The sequence below is a fragment of the Chlamydotis macqueenii genome, chromosome 11, assembly GCF_036417535.1.
Source record: "Chlamydotis macqueenii isolate bChlMac1 chromosome 11, bChlMac1.mat, whole genome shotgun sequence".
Classification (NCBI taxonomy): Eukaryota; Metazoa; Chordata; class Aves; order Otidiformes; family Otididae; genus Chlamydotis; species Chlamydotis macqueenii.
Genome location: NC_141566.1, coordinates 22,238,913 through 22,252,851, shown reverse-complemented (window position 1 = coordinate 22,252,851; position 13,939 = coordinate 22,238,913). Strand labels below are relative to the sequence as shown.

Here is a 13,939-nt window from a genome sequence, read left to right as displayed (position 1 = left end):
GGTCCATGTCCTGGCTTTGTGCCGAAGGCTGCTGCTCCTGCTCCAGCAGTGCCAGCTTCGGCAGCAGTGGCTTTGCTTGGCGCCCGTTCTGCGCTGTGAGCCGCCTGGGACCGTGCCACGAGGTGCTGATGGGGCAGGAAGGGGACCGCTGCCGCCCTGCTGGTGCGTTGAGATGATGCTCGAGGAAATTTGGACTCTCAACAAGATGGAGAGAAAGCTCCCAGCTGAGTTCCTGATATAGAAACAGCGTTCCTGCTTGTCCTACTTTGTGGTGATGCTCATGCACCTCACTCACCAGCACGGGCTGTTCCCTGGGCTGCTCCCAGGCCACAGCCATCTCTGCGGCTGGGTTTTGGGACATTTGGTTTTGCTGGTGGATTTTTTAATTTTTTTTTCTCTTTTTTTTTTAATCTCTGCACTGCGCTTGGCCCTGACACTCAGATGTTAGCCCAAGATCCTGACAGGTCTGCGTCACGCAGCCTGCCACCCTGCACTGGAGTCTGCACAAAGCGGCCAGGCAGGTGAAAGCCGCCACCGATGCGAGCGGCCACGGCTCTCCGCCGGCACGGACACGGGCGCTGGCTGGGACGTGAGCTTCGGGCACAGGGAAAAGTCAGGGGCAGGGAAATCCCCAGGAGCTGGCCCTGTCCAGGACAGCAACTGGTGCGGGTGGCATGAAGGAAGGGCCCAGCCTGACGCGCTGCGTACCGGTCCTTGCAATCCGCGCTGCGCTCCCGTCCGGGTCCCGACCACGGATGTCCTCGAGCGCGTGCTGTGATGACGTCGGCTCCGTGACACTGCTCCCGCTGCTTTGCTGGGGAACCGAAGTGTGGTGACACAGACGAGCACGGCACAGCAGGTGTGTTCAGTCCAGGGGTGCTGACCTGGGCATCGCAGGCTGGTTGTGACAAATCGCCACGGAGAGAAACCGAAGGGACTGGGATGGCTGGAACCACGCACCCGGGTTATTTGTACTTTATAACGCGCAAGCTGTGCTCGCTCTGCAAGGGCCTGGAGTCAGACGCCGTTCAAGCTCCCGAATCGCAAAACAGGGCTTGGGCGCAAACGCTGCCGGGGAGTTCTCCATCGCGTGAAGCAGGGGTTTAATTCCTCTTTCTGGTTCCTTCTCCGCTCCTCTCCTCACCCTTCCGCCCCCTCCATCCCCCGGCGGGAGTGCCCGCAGCCCCTTCCCGCAGGGCCCCGCTGCGGCTTGCGGGAGCCGGGCTGGGGGCTGCTGCCTGCGGGGCCCGGTACCCACCCCCTCGCCCCGCCCGGGCTGGGGTCACGGCCGGACGGAGCCGCGCGGCTGGGATGGGGAGGGGGCTGTCACCGCGCCGTGACTGCCCGGGGGCTCCGAGCGCTGCACCCCACCGCCGGGGGTCGGGGGGACCAAGGGTGCGGGGGGGTGGGGGGGGCGGTCCGTGCCGCCGCGCTGCCGCTAGGGGGCGATCTCGGCTAGGGAGACCCGCGGGGGGGGCGGGGAGAGGGAGGGGGAGCGGGGAGGGGAAGGGGAAGTGGGAAAGGGGAGGGGAAATGGGAAAGGGGAAGGGGAAGTGGGAAAGGGGAAGGGGAAATAAAAGGAAAGGGGAAAAGAAAGGAAAGGGGAATGAAAAGAAAAGGGGAAAGGAAAGGGGAAATGAGAAAGGAAAGGGGAATGAAAAAGAAAGGAAAGGGGAAAAGGCAAAAGGGAAAGGGCAAGGAAGAGAAAGGGGAAAGGAAAGGAAGAAGAAAAGAGGGCAGGGGAAAGCAGAAGGAAGGGAGGAAGGATGGACAGATCTAGTGGTTCATCATCACGGGTCCTTTATTTTCAGCCGGGACAAAGCACACGCAGAGCAGATCCCCACCCTCCACCCTTCACAAGGGTTTCCTGCCCGAGCCAAACCCCAGCTGCTGTAAGCGACCCGAGGGGCACGGGGAAGCGGCGGGTTTGCTCCCCAGGTGAGAGGTGATGGCAGCAGGGAGAGCGGGACCTGGCCGGAGAGCCCTCGGCCAGCCGGGCTGGCCAGGCAGGGCTTTTGGAAGCCCCCCGAGCCAGGGAACGGCCCCACACGCCGCTTCGGGGCTGCGGTGTCCTGTCCCCGCCTGGCCGGCCAGCCCTGCCTGGGCTGTGCATGGCCCAGAGCGGCCCCCGCACGCGGGAGCCTCCCACCCCTCTGCAGCGGTATCAGCAAAGGAAAAGGGAAAGTTATTTCCCTCTGGGACATGCATTTGTTGGAGTCGTAAGAAATCACAGGGCTGAGAGGAAGATTTCCCCTCTTTTTTTTCCCCCCATTTTCTTATACTACTGGACCAGCAGGAGAAGAGGCAATAGGCAGGAAAGGAGAAGCAAAGCTGCAGAGGGACCTGGAGATGGCTGGCGTTCCTGGAGACCCACCCTGTGCTGTTCTTTGCTGTCTCAGTGGCTGCAGGAGCCTGGGAACGGGGATTTACTACGGCAAGCACGCTCAGGCGAGGCGTTTTGCATGTGTCATTGCTCAGAAGCTCCCCAAACCTTCGCGACTGAGTCATCAGCAGATGACTGCAGTCAGCCCTGCTCTGGCGACGAGGAAACTGAGGTACGGAGCAGGGCGGCGAGGGTGAATCTCCCTCCTGCTCTGCTTTGACGTCCACCACCATCCCTGCTGCTCGCCCGGACCAGCCATCCCCTGGCCCTCCTTCGTGCTCCTCCGAAATGTGGCCGCACTGGGCAGGAGGCAGCTGCCATCCCGCAGCTGCTGGGCTGTTCCGGCCGGGAAGTGAGAATCACAACAGAGGCAATGGGAATCAAAGCGGAGGAAATGGGAAATGACCCGCTCTGGCGTTCAACCAAGGCTGAAGACGAAGCTGGGCTCCAGAATGATCTTTCTGGGTCAGCGGCTTCGACATCTGCACTTCAGGTTTGGTTCGCACCTCTCCAAGCGGGCGAAGGAGCAGCGCGGGACCCTGACCTGCCGGGTGGCCGGAGACCTGCGCGGGGACACGACCACCTCGTCGGCTGCCGGAGCCCAGGAGCAGTGCGGAGGGAAGCTGGCAGGGTGTTAAATCACTCTTGAGTCAGGTTTGTTCAGGATTTTTGGTTTGAAGGAATATATATATATATACATACATTCTTTTGAGAAGGGGTTGAAATTCCGCTCAAATCTGCTAATAAACATTTCCTTTTTTCTTACATTGAGCCGACTGCATTTGCAGAATGTACATGGAGGACTGGCCAGTGACACACGGGGAAAAAAGCCACCGTCAGCCGAGCGCACTGCAGGCAGGGAGCCTGGCGAGGAGCTGCGGGATGCTCCGGGAGTGTCCATCTGCCACGATGCTCCTGGACAAGCCCAGAGCCCCGTGACTCGAGGGCACGCCGGCTTTCCACGCGAGTGTCTCTGCTTTGCAAAAGAGCAACCAGGAGGATTGTGCCCTCCTGACGGGGGCTCTGCGGCTGCGGTGCGGCGAGGCACCTGCTCTCCCCACGGCCGTGCAAAGAGATGTGCAAAGTTAGCTTAGCTTCTAAGCCAATTCATCAGCGGAGTTGCAGGTGTCAGAATGGGTTAGCGGAAGAAAATCTCAAGAAAATAAGCAGATGGGTGATGAGCAGCCGGCAAAATAAAATCACCGGAGTGCTTTGTCTTGCTTTGCTGGAGCAGCTGATAAGCTGAGGAGCATTGCAATCACTGGCGGACGAATCCTGCTGCCCCAGCGTGAACAAGCGATGGTTCGGCCCCCAGCAAGCAGGTTTCCCGGAAACTTCCCCTCCTAAGGTGGGAATGTGCCACCGCACCTTGTCCAGGCGGCAGGACACCGTGCCTTGGCAGGAACCGCACTGTGGTGGAGCCCACTGGCTGTTGGCTCGAGATGTAAGGGAATCCAGAAGCGGTTTTGAGGGTCAAAAGGGAAAAAGAGAAGAGAGAAAGAAAAAAGGAGGTGAATGTAAGAACTTGGGTGTTTCTATAGCAGCAGCAACGCCCCGTGAGCAGCGCTGGGAGCAGGTGGGACCGCATCCACGTCACTCATCACAGCGTGATGACAGTGCTGTCAGCAGACAGATAAGAACCGGTTCCTTGCACGACTGGCGTCCCACCACGCGCGTCTGGGCTGAGCCCCTTCCCCGCGAAGCTGCCGGCGGCGGAGGGAGGAAGAAAGCGTCTGCTGAGGGAACCTGCGGGAGAGGGGGAGGAGGCGAAACGCCCCATGTTTCTGCTGGCGCTGCCCACCTGAAGGACGAAGGGTCTGTGCTCCCCGCAGAGCTGAGCTCCGCCGGGCGGGCAGCGCGAGAGGGGAGCCGGGGGCGGCGGGAGGCGGGGGCGCGGATCTGCGAGCACAAACCTTCCCGCGCCCGCCGTGCGCGGCAGAAAGTGTCCCGAGGACAGGAACCGCGAGAGCTAGCGGAGAGTCAGGAGAGCAGCTGAGAAAACACATTAATGCACCATAAAGAATGTCTTTGCTTCCCAATGATCTTTTTTATTACTATTATTTATTCATTTATACTCTGCTGCCTTGCTTTTTTTCCTTTTCTTTTTTCTTTTTTTTTTTTTTTTCCCCCTTCTTCCAGGCCTTTCAATGCCTCATACCACCCTCTCCACCCCTGGAGACGGCGTTTGAACACTGTCTGATCTCCAGGCAGAGAGCGGAGGGCTGGCTGGAGGCGGGCGCGGGGGAGGCCATCAGCATGCCCGCCACACGCCGCAGCTCTGCCAGCCGCGCAACGCCTCAGCCGGCGCGCTGGATCCTGCCACAGCTCCTCCGTCGTCCAAATATTTAGATTCTGCGAAGGCTAGGATAGAAACACCAAGAAAAATAAATATTTTACAAACACAGTAACTGAAAACCTAAACAGGAACACGCCGCTTCTCCCTGCCCGGTGCGTGCTACCGAACCGGTGCGAGCTGTGTGAGTATTTCACAGCTGTGGCACTGACACTGCATTTCCTTACAAAGGAATGCTATGTGGCAGCAGCGCAGCATCAGGCAACTTTTACATAGTTTGTGGAACGAAGCAAACTTATCTCGGTATGCTGGGCGGCTGGTGGGCTGGTAACGTCACGCCGCTCCCCGCCGTGCTGCCTCGGCACTGCTCGGGAAATCCAAACCTCGCTCCTCTGCTCCCACGCGGGGACCCTGGGCGCGGCCGGGCGCCGGGTGCAGGGCACGTGGGATGGGCGCATGCATGCGCGGCGTGCGCTGGGCAGGGGCTGGCAGGGCAGGCTGTGCGCCCGGCGCTCGCGGGGAGCAGCAGGACCACGGGAAACCGCTGTGATCTTTTGGTCGGCGGTTTTTCTGGCTCCTGTTTGCTGTCTCTGCAGACCTTGTCTTTTCGGCTCATTTTGGGGTCCCTCGGGAGCGTGCTAGGTGCCTCCCAGAGACGCACATCCCGTTCTGGGAGAGGAGGAGGAGGGTAGATGGTCCCAAACCAAAGAGGAACAAGCGTTACAGCATGCGGTGCTGTAGTCACTGGCTTGGCTCACTTGGGACTGGTTGCGAAGGGCGACCACCACCACGCAGCTCTCCCCGGTCATGTTGAATCGCTCCCTTTGCAGAGCAGTAAAAGAGTAAATGGGCACAAGGTGCTTTACTGGCAGCCCTCAACCCAGGATGGGACCGACCCTCAGGATCCTCCTCCCGCCCCCTCGCAGCCTCCCGCCTGTGCACCGGGCATCCGGGCTCCCGCCTGGCACGGGCCGCCTGCTCCCTCGCTCTGCCCTCGGGCGAGGGGTATGTGTGCGCTGGGGGGCTTCGTCCGGGCAGCCGAGCTTTTTGGTGGTGGTTGTCATTTTTAAGCCACATATTGTTCTGGATTTGCGTCAGAGACAGCAGGTTGGAGAAACGTGCCTGGCTCTTGGAGCAAAATATGGCAAGGTTGGAAATGCCCCCCAGCTCCCTGGGGAGAACCCCTGTGGCAGCGTCCCACTGGGTCCGGCGGGCTGGGGTGCTGGGATCCAGCTACCCCATGGACAGGAGCTCAGTGCACCCCCGGGCACGAGGGAGCCGGCAGCATCCCACCCTCCGGTGCAGAGGGAGCTGCCGCAGAGCGGGGCAGAGGCATATCCCTCCTGGGAGCCCAGCGATCCCGGTGCAGGGAGCCTGGAGCATCCCGTGTGTGCCAGTCCCAGCAAGGTAAAACCGCAGGAATGGCCGGGGTGGGAACGCTTTGCCCTCAGTGCCACTGGCCTGATGAGTGGAAATAAACCCGAATGAAGTCAGCGTGGATGAGGCTGGCTTGGCCCGAGAGGGACGGGGAGAGCGATGCACCCTTGGCACAGCCTGCGGGAAAGACACGAGGCTGGGATCCAGACCTGGTGACCTCCGAGCCATTCCCCGCTCCGCTCGGGAGCCGAGGGGCTGCTCTTGCCCCCTCCCCACCCGCAGGGAGAGACCCCTTCCTCTCTGCCCTGCTCGGCGTTCGCAATAACCTTTCTGCGGAGCGCTTGCGTGCCTCAAGGAATTAAAAAAAAAACAAACTTAGACCAGGATCTCACCGAAAGCAACCAACTGTTCTCCTCGCATGTAAATGTTGCTGCTCTTTTGATTTTAAACGGCTTTAATGCCGGGTTCATCTGCTAATTCCCCTCCTGCCCCTTGTGTATTGTATATTAGGAGAAATGTTGTTCTGTATCATGAGCAGTTTATTTTATCGAGTTTAAGAGAAAATCCCATACTGAGATGCTGCAGATAAATATTCATTGTCACATCTGTTTTGGTTTAAGATTGTTGCCTAAAATGTTAAAAATACAAACATATTTGGCGGGGGAGAGGCTGGGGCGGGAGGGTTGGTGTGGGCTGCTGGAGTCTGGGCCTTTAGTGCAGCTCGTCAAATGTTTTATCGCCAGCAAGGAGAGGAATCACAATGAGGGTAAATCTCACTCGAGGGAAAGAAAAAGGGAACAGCGGCCCTGAGGAGCCCCAGACAAGCCCAGCTCTGCGGCCCTGCTCCCAAGCGGACTGGTCCTCGGCGGGAGCATCCCCCAGCCGTGGGGGGCTGTAGGGCTCAGCACTGCCACGGCATCGCTGGCGATACGGGAGGTTTCCCATTCTCGCCAGCTCAGAACTTCCTCGAGGATCTCTTCCAGCGCCTTACCCCCCGGCAATGAGAAACAGATAAACAACGGCGCGACCGGGCTGTTTTCCTGCTCTCTGCTGCCACAGGGATGCTGCGCCGCGGGCTGGCTGCTCCGGCGCACAGGGCGTGAGCTGCGGGGCCCCGGCCGCGCCGCAGGGAGCTGGCTGGTGGACGTGGCAAGCGCTTGGACCACCACACCGGTTGCCAGCCCAGCTCTGCCCGGCGGGGGCGTGGTGGCCTCTGCGTGGAAGCAGTCCCGTCCACAGCTGCCAGATCTCCACATGATAAATGAGCGTCCCGAATGACTGGCACCAGTTAACTCCACTGGTAGTGGTTTTCAGCAGACAGGCTGAGAGCTGAACGGGGTCTTTCTGCCTCCGGGAGAGCCTCTTCAGGCCAGACTTGAGACTCACAGTGATGGGCAGAGAGGGACAACGTCAAAGAGGCTCCGTTGGGCACAGTCTACAGTGTCCCTGCTCTGGAGACAACCAGAGCCCTTCCCTGGACTGGTCCGCCAGTCCATTACCTCTGCTCGGCACTAAAATTTTATTTTGCATTTAAATAAAATAAACTAGACTCGCCTGACCTTATTTTTTTCTCTTAAAGCTTTTGCAGCTCCACCAAATGCAGCCAGTGGATGTGGGGAGGAATAATAATCAGGATAACGCTTTCCACTTACTGAGCACTTTATATTCTCCAAGCACTGTACAAACATTAACTAATTAAACAGAGCAGAGAAGCAGCCCTGTGCTCTGTCCTAGTGCTGGGAAATGGAAACAAGGAAACTCTGAACCAATATGTCAATAACTTCAAAGTCCCATTGTCCTGGCCTTGGCTTTGTTGCAAAGGAATCCGAAACTGTCTCAGAGTTTCCGACATGGCTTCAGGCTCTTCACACTTGGGAAACAAGTGTGAAAAAAATGTTTCGGAGTCAGAAGACAAACCCTGATCAAAGTTGGCAGAAGTGGCCATGGAGACCCGGGACTACAGCCTCCCCCTTTGATGCCGCCTCATGTGGGAGCCATCCCGGCAGCTCTCGCACACAAACCCCGAGCCCTTTCCGAGGGCTGGCATCTTCCTCGGGGCCCTCTCATGCGCATCTGGGGGATGTTTCCTATTAAGGATTCACACTCTGGTTGAGTTACATTCCTAATTGTGGAGACTTTAACGGCCCTAATAGGAAACACACCCGCAGCGGAGTCCCTGTGAGTCATTCTCCCATCGGAGCGGTCCTCGGGACAGCTGCCACATGGCAGGGACGCGCTCTGCACGCTGCCTGCACGCCCCGGTGGGACGCGGGACCAGGCTCTGCATTGGCCATCCCATTCCTGCAGGAGCATCTGCCTCTCTGGAGGGAGGAGAGGATGTGGATCAGAGCCTGGCACTCAGTGATGCAGGGAACGACCACGGACATGTTCTCCAGACCTTCGGTTTGGGTTGTCCGGCCAAGCAGACCAGCGCGCAGCTGCTCTCTGCCCACCTGCTGGGAGAAGGGAGTTAATAAACAGGGCTGGAGGGGTTCAGCCAGCTCCAGAAAGGCCCGTTCCAGCCCATGCCCAGAAACGGGGGTGCCTCAGTCCCACCCCCTATGGGAGCTCAGGGATCTGGGCTCTCACCCTGAAGGGCAGCCACCCTCTTGTTCAGCAAGCCAAGGTGACCTTCGGGTGATGCCCACTTGTCCCAGCGCTCAAGTGTCCCATCCATCATAGCGACAACCCGCACGGCTCCAGGAAAAGGTCACTTGAGCTGTACCAGCCTTTCCCTTTCACATTTATGCTCATGCCAGATTAATTATTTGTCATAGAACCAAATGGCCCCCACTGCAATTATTTCCTGTTTTCCGAATCAGCCATGTTTAAGATGCCTCTCTCCCTCCCCTCCCTTTCTCCATTATTCAGAGACACCAAAGAGAAAGCACCAGCCCATGCATTTTTAGGACAAATTCCTCAATTCCAGGGATGTTCTGGCTGAAGCCCAGCGCATTTTTCTGTGTCTGCTTGACAGCAATACCTGGTGATGTCAGACGAGCCTCTAGGGCCCTCAGCTCTCATTACCAGCCTGTCTAATTAAGGAGAGATGCTGCTGCTGACTGCTTTTGGTGAGCGATGGCAGGGATGCAACAAACGCCAATCTCCATCCCACAACCGAAAGCACCAAGGCCCCTGCTTTTAGGGTCCGGACCCTCAGAGCGGAGGCAGGCAGGGAGCCCCGACCCACGCTTACAGCCGTGCTGCAGGCAGGGAGGTGCCAGGATGAGCATCTGGAGGGCCCCAGGCAGGAGGATCACCTCCAGGTCCCCAAAGCGTGCAGGGCTGGGGAGCCTCCAGCCTTATCTTATCTGAGCAGACTCACTCCAGTTGCTAATTATTAGCTCCAGTTGTTAATAATTAGCAAGAGGCTGGGTGATAATTAAGGCAAAATGAGCCATCCCCCACGCCTCCCACCCTGGATGGAGGTTTGGGTTGTGAAGAGGAGGTCCTGAAGGTTCTCATTACGCTCGCTCCCAGCCCCGCGCTCCTCGCTATCTGCTGGCACTTTCGCCACGGAGGAGCCGCGGCCCCCGGCTCGGGCGCAGACGTTCCCAGGGCACCTTCCCTCAGGTTGGGGATGTTTGGCTCGGGGTTGCGGCATGGGGGGAAGAGGGAACTGTTGTTTTTATTATTTCACAGTGGGAATGTTTTTCCTCCTGTTATTCATCAAATTCTGCTGGAATTTAATACTCACCAGCCCTAAATAGCCTATTGCACTAACTGTGATTGATGGTTTCCAACCAGTCCATAAACGCTGCCCCTCCTCAGCCCTGCACTTTCTCTCCATTTCTCCCTATCGCTCCATCTCTCCTCTCCTCCCTTTCTCTCTCCCCCTCTCCCAGGCTGGAGAAAAGCTGATCACGCCGTTGTTATGTGGATTGATTTGTTTTCTGTTTCTGCTGTGTTTTTGGGATAGGAAAACATCGGGGATTTTTGAAAGAGCAGTGAAATGCCATGGCCAATGAAGCCTGACTAGAAATTCCTCAGGTTATTATCTCTCAGATTAGCTAAATCTTGGTGAATTTCTGTGCTGAAAGATTTCAGGAGAAGAAAATGGCAAAACTCAGCAGCAGCTGCCCAGTTCTTCCAGTAGAGTGATGCCCACGTGGGGTGGGCATCTCCCCCACGGGTGGAGGATGTTTCTGCACTCTCAGGGCAGAGCGTGCTGGTCCAGGGCTTAGGGGGACGTACAGAGGGACCGCAGCCCAGGGAAGAGATGTGAGCTCCACGTTCACAGGTATGGAGCTGCCGAGGACACAGCGGTCACGTGCCTGCAGGTGCTTATTTAGGGGCAGCACTTGCTCAGCTGTCGCCTCGATGAGCAAACTCGAGGCACAAATGCCCAGGCATTACGGCTTTGTGGGTTAGAGACAGCCAGCCCGGGTTAGCTGTCCAGGCTGCGTCCCGGGAACAGCTGAGTCTGAGACCGAGCTGAGCAAGGTGAAACCGTGGGGGTCACCCTTCATCCTCTCTGAACTCTGGAGAGGGGGAACAAAAGCCTTCGGCAAAAACCGCTGGCAGGGAGGGCGCTGCAGGATGCTCGGAAGACGCTGGTGATGGCGAATGTGCAAACCAGCCGCCCGCGTGCACATGGCGGCTGCGGGACGATGATGCTCCCCTGAAACGCCGTCTCCTCCGCAGCCCTGGGGACGCGGGGACTGCTGGCTGTTTACTGGACCTTCCCACAAGCCGCAGTAAATTCTCCCTGCCTCTCCCCTTCCCTTTTCCTGGCTTTCCCAGGCAGAGCTTGCTTCTACCTGGTGGGGGCTGCCCTTGCCTTGGTAAGCCCGACAGAATTCAGAGGAGCCCGGCTGTCCTGTTTGAATTAAGCTACCTGAGATAAAATCTGGGGAGCTCTTAGAGGGAAACAACTTAAAGAGATGTAAAATGGTAACTTGATTTACTCATTTGTTACTGAACGTTTGATTCCTCCCTGAACCACCACCCAGCCAGCTGGGTTATGTGTCAAAGGGAGAAAAAAAAAAAAATCCAATACAGGCAGATCCCTTATCAGATCCACGGCATTAAAAGGATTTGGGGAATGCTAATGCAGCACAGGGAGTGGGAGACGGCGCGGGCTGGCTACGGGTGGCCGAGCACAAGGCAGCACCTTGGCTACCCCCACCCCCCGAAACGTCTGCGGGACGCAGCGGGCCCCAGCTCCTGTTCTCCCGTGGGACGTGGTGGCAGGGCTCTTCCCACACGGCAAAGGCTGAAGGCGGGCGATCTCCACCGCACAGCAAAGGTGGGCTCCCAGCCTACGCCCAGCCTCCACAAAGAACATTTCTTGCCCAGATTTGCTGGCTGCGGTCAGTTCTCTGCCGGTGTGTGGGCTAGGAACAGCTGCCTGGGCCCGCAGCATATCCCTTTTATATCATGGATTCGGGTGACATTGCTCCGCAGCGGATGGGCATCCTGCGGTTTCCCACTTGTGAGGACAGAAACGCTGGCCCGTAATTGATTCAGAAGACCCAGCCCCAGGGAGGTCTCTGGGCACCGCTCCCCAAACAGCCCCCAGCCCAGGCGGATGGAGGATGGGATCCCAGGACAGAGCCCGCACGGCCCAGGATGGGGATCCAAGTTCCCCCAACGAAAATCCCCGAGATGAGGCCCTGAGTCACGCTAATGACTGAGAGAATTGTTTTGCGAATTAACAAATGCAATTTGTTCCCCAAACAAAGGCAACCAGAAAAGGGCAAGGTTAGGACAGCAGGAAACACACTTTGCTCATTCATTTTGACAACTGCAGTTTTGTTTCAATTACTGATGCGCATCCTCCGAAATGTCCTCGCCAGCACGCTCCAGCCACCCTTGCCAAAACGCTGAGGCCTGGGTAATAGGAGACCTTCAGCGTGATGGCTCCACTATTAAACCTGCGCCGAGACGCGGAGAGCCGGTTCTGTGCGTCCAAATGATGAAGGGCAGATGAGAACGGCCCTGCTGTATTATACTGCGAATATATTTAGCTGCTCAATGTGATATAGATTAGGAGCAGCGGGGCGCCTGGCAGTTACACTTCAGAGGGCTGGGAGGGAACATTTCCATTTAGCTGAGTTGACATTCGCTTTGCACGCACCTGTTTGACGGGCGCCCAGTCCCCGGCCGGGGGCTGCGTCCTCTCTCCCCAGGGCTGCTTTACCCCTCCTGCCCTTGGCCAGGACCCTTCCCGTCCGAGCTGGCGTTTTGGCTGCTGCCCTGGGGCTGAATTCGCATTTCAGGGTACGTTGCCCTCTTGCTGCCCCTGTGCTCAGCTCCGTTCCCCTCCGGGGATGCCTGGAGCAAAGGCTTTCTCCCCCGGGATAGTTCCTGTGCCTGAGAGCATCTGGCCCAGTTATCCCCACACGCGCACACGTGTGCTCCTTTATAAATTATATGGAAATATAAGCATCCCCTTCCCCCCACCCGCTTGTAGGGTGGACGTGCCTTGCTCCTGTATCTTCAGGGAGATGCTCATGGGTGCAGCCAGCAGCACCAGTTCTGATCAGATTTTTTTTTTCCCATACTGATATCCTGGGAGAAAAAAAAAAAAATCAGGTTTTCCTCACATTTGCAACTGAGATTTTCCAAGAAGTCCTCTTGGAACCCCAGAACTGGAGAGTCCCGGAGCGGTCCCCTCCTGCCCCACTGCAGCCCTTCCCAGAACCATGCCCTGTCAGGATAATCCCGATTTTCCTAGACTGGAAATTCCTGAGAGCTGGAGAACTTCTCTGATTATTTACAGGCACGCGGCCGTGGTAGGGACGGTATGATTTCAATAACCGTCCCAGCGCTGCAGCATGCGGCTTTAACAGCCCTCGGCAGCCCATCTTTCCACAGGGGTGACGGGAAAGTTTGCAGACATTGACACAAAACAAGCTTGCACTCAGCAAAATGAAAAACAAAATAAAAAATCCCCCCTCCAAAAACCTGTTGCAAGTCAACCAAAATATTTTGCTCCGTCGTAAAACAAACAGGCCATTCGCTTTCGCAAGCTTTCCTTTTTTTCAAGCTTCTTAAGTGGGTTTGAATTAAACATAGGCAGATTTTGTCTGAAAACATCGTTTCAGAGCACAACAAAAAATTCAGGAAGCTTCCCTGGAAAATCATTGTAACAAAACGTTTCAACCTTGCTGATTTTATCTGTGGTTTCTTTTTTTTTTTCTTTTTTGAAGGATACAGCATCATTGCCATTTAGTCAGTCATCCCCGTTGACCTGCAGCTGCACTTTTTGGCAAACAAATTCCTTGCCAGAAAAGCTTCACGCAGCATCGCAGCCCGTGTCTTTACTCGGCGGCTGCTAACGAGGCCTGCGCCCGCTGACGAAGCTGCCCGCGCCCGGCTCCCTTTGCAGCCCACGGATGCCGCACCTCGGCGAGCGACGCCATGTCGAGCAGGCAGAAAAGCCAGAATTTCTGGTTTCCATAAAGGAATATGGAGAATATTATCCAGTGAGATTTGAAACTGAGGTGGGAAGGTTGCCAGCGTGCAGCGTTTTCAAAGAAACCCCTGTATCTCATATTGCTGAAAACCGGGAAGTCCCGTGGGCTTAGGGACGGGGAGCCGGGAGGGGTGGGGGGTCCCTGCGGTGGACACGGGGATGGGGGCAAAGCTGGGGGGGCTTTCTGAAGGGTTTCTTTTATACTGGAATAAGTCATAATCAATGCTATCAAGTGGTGAGAAGGCAGCTTTGGGTAATGTGAGCAGAGTCTCATCTCTCCCTGCGTCCCATGGCCCGTCTACGGCTCTGGTCCCGCCGATAAATTAAAAAAAAAAAACGTCAGGAATGGGGTGGCACGGAGGGATTGGGATGCTGCCTCTGCCCCCTGCTCCCTGCTGAGGAGCCCGGTTCCAATCCCGCTCAGCTCGGGGTAGCGGGGTGAGGCAGCCCCTGGGGAGGGGGCAAA

At 57.1% G+C, this 13,939-nt stretch overlaps 2 long non-coding RNA genes across 2 annotated transcripts; both read left to right on the top strand.

Annotated features, from left to right (window-relative positions):
* Positions 1–1,682: 1,682 nt before the first annotated feature.
* LOC147599435 (uncharacterized) lies at positions 1,683–4,787 on the top strand. The gene is made up of 2 exons (XR_015259717.1): positions 1,683–3,037; positions 3,156–4,787. It is a non-coding gene; the product is annotated as an uncharacterized LOC147599435 (long non-coding RNA).
* Positions 4,788–9,506: 4,719 nt separating this feature from the next.
* LOC147599434 (uncharacterized) lies at positions 9,507–13,479 on the top strand. Its single transcript, XR_015259663.1, has 2 exons — positions 9,507–9,626; positions 13,208–13,479. It is a non-coding gene; the product is annotated as an uncharacterized LOC147599434 (long non-coding RNA).
* Positions 13,480–13,939: the final 460 nt, after the last annotated feature.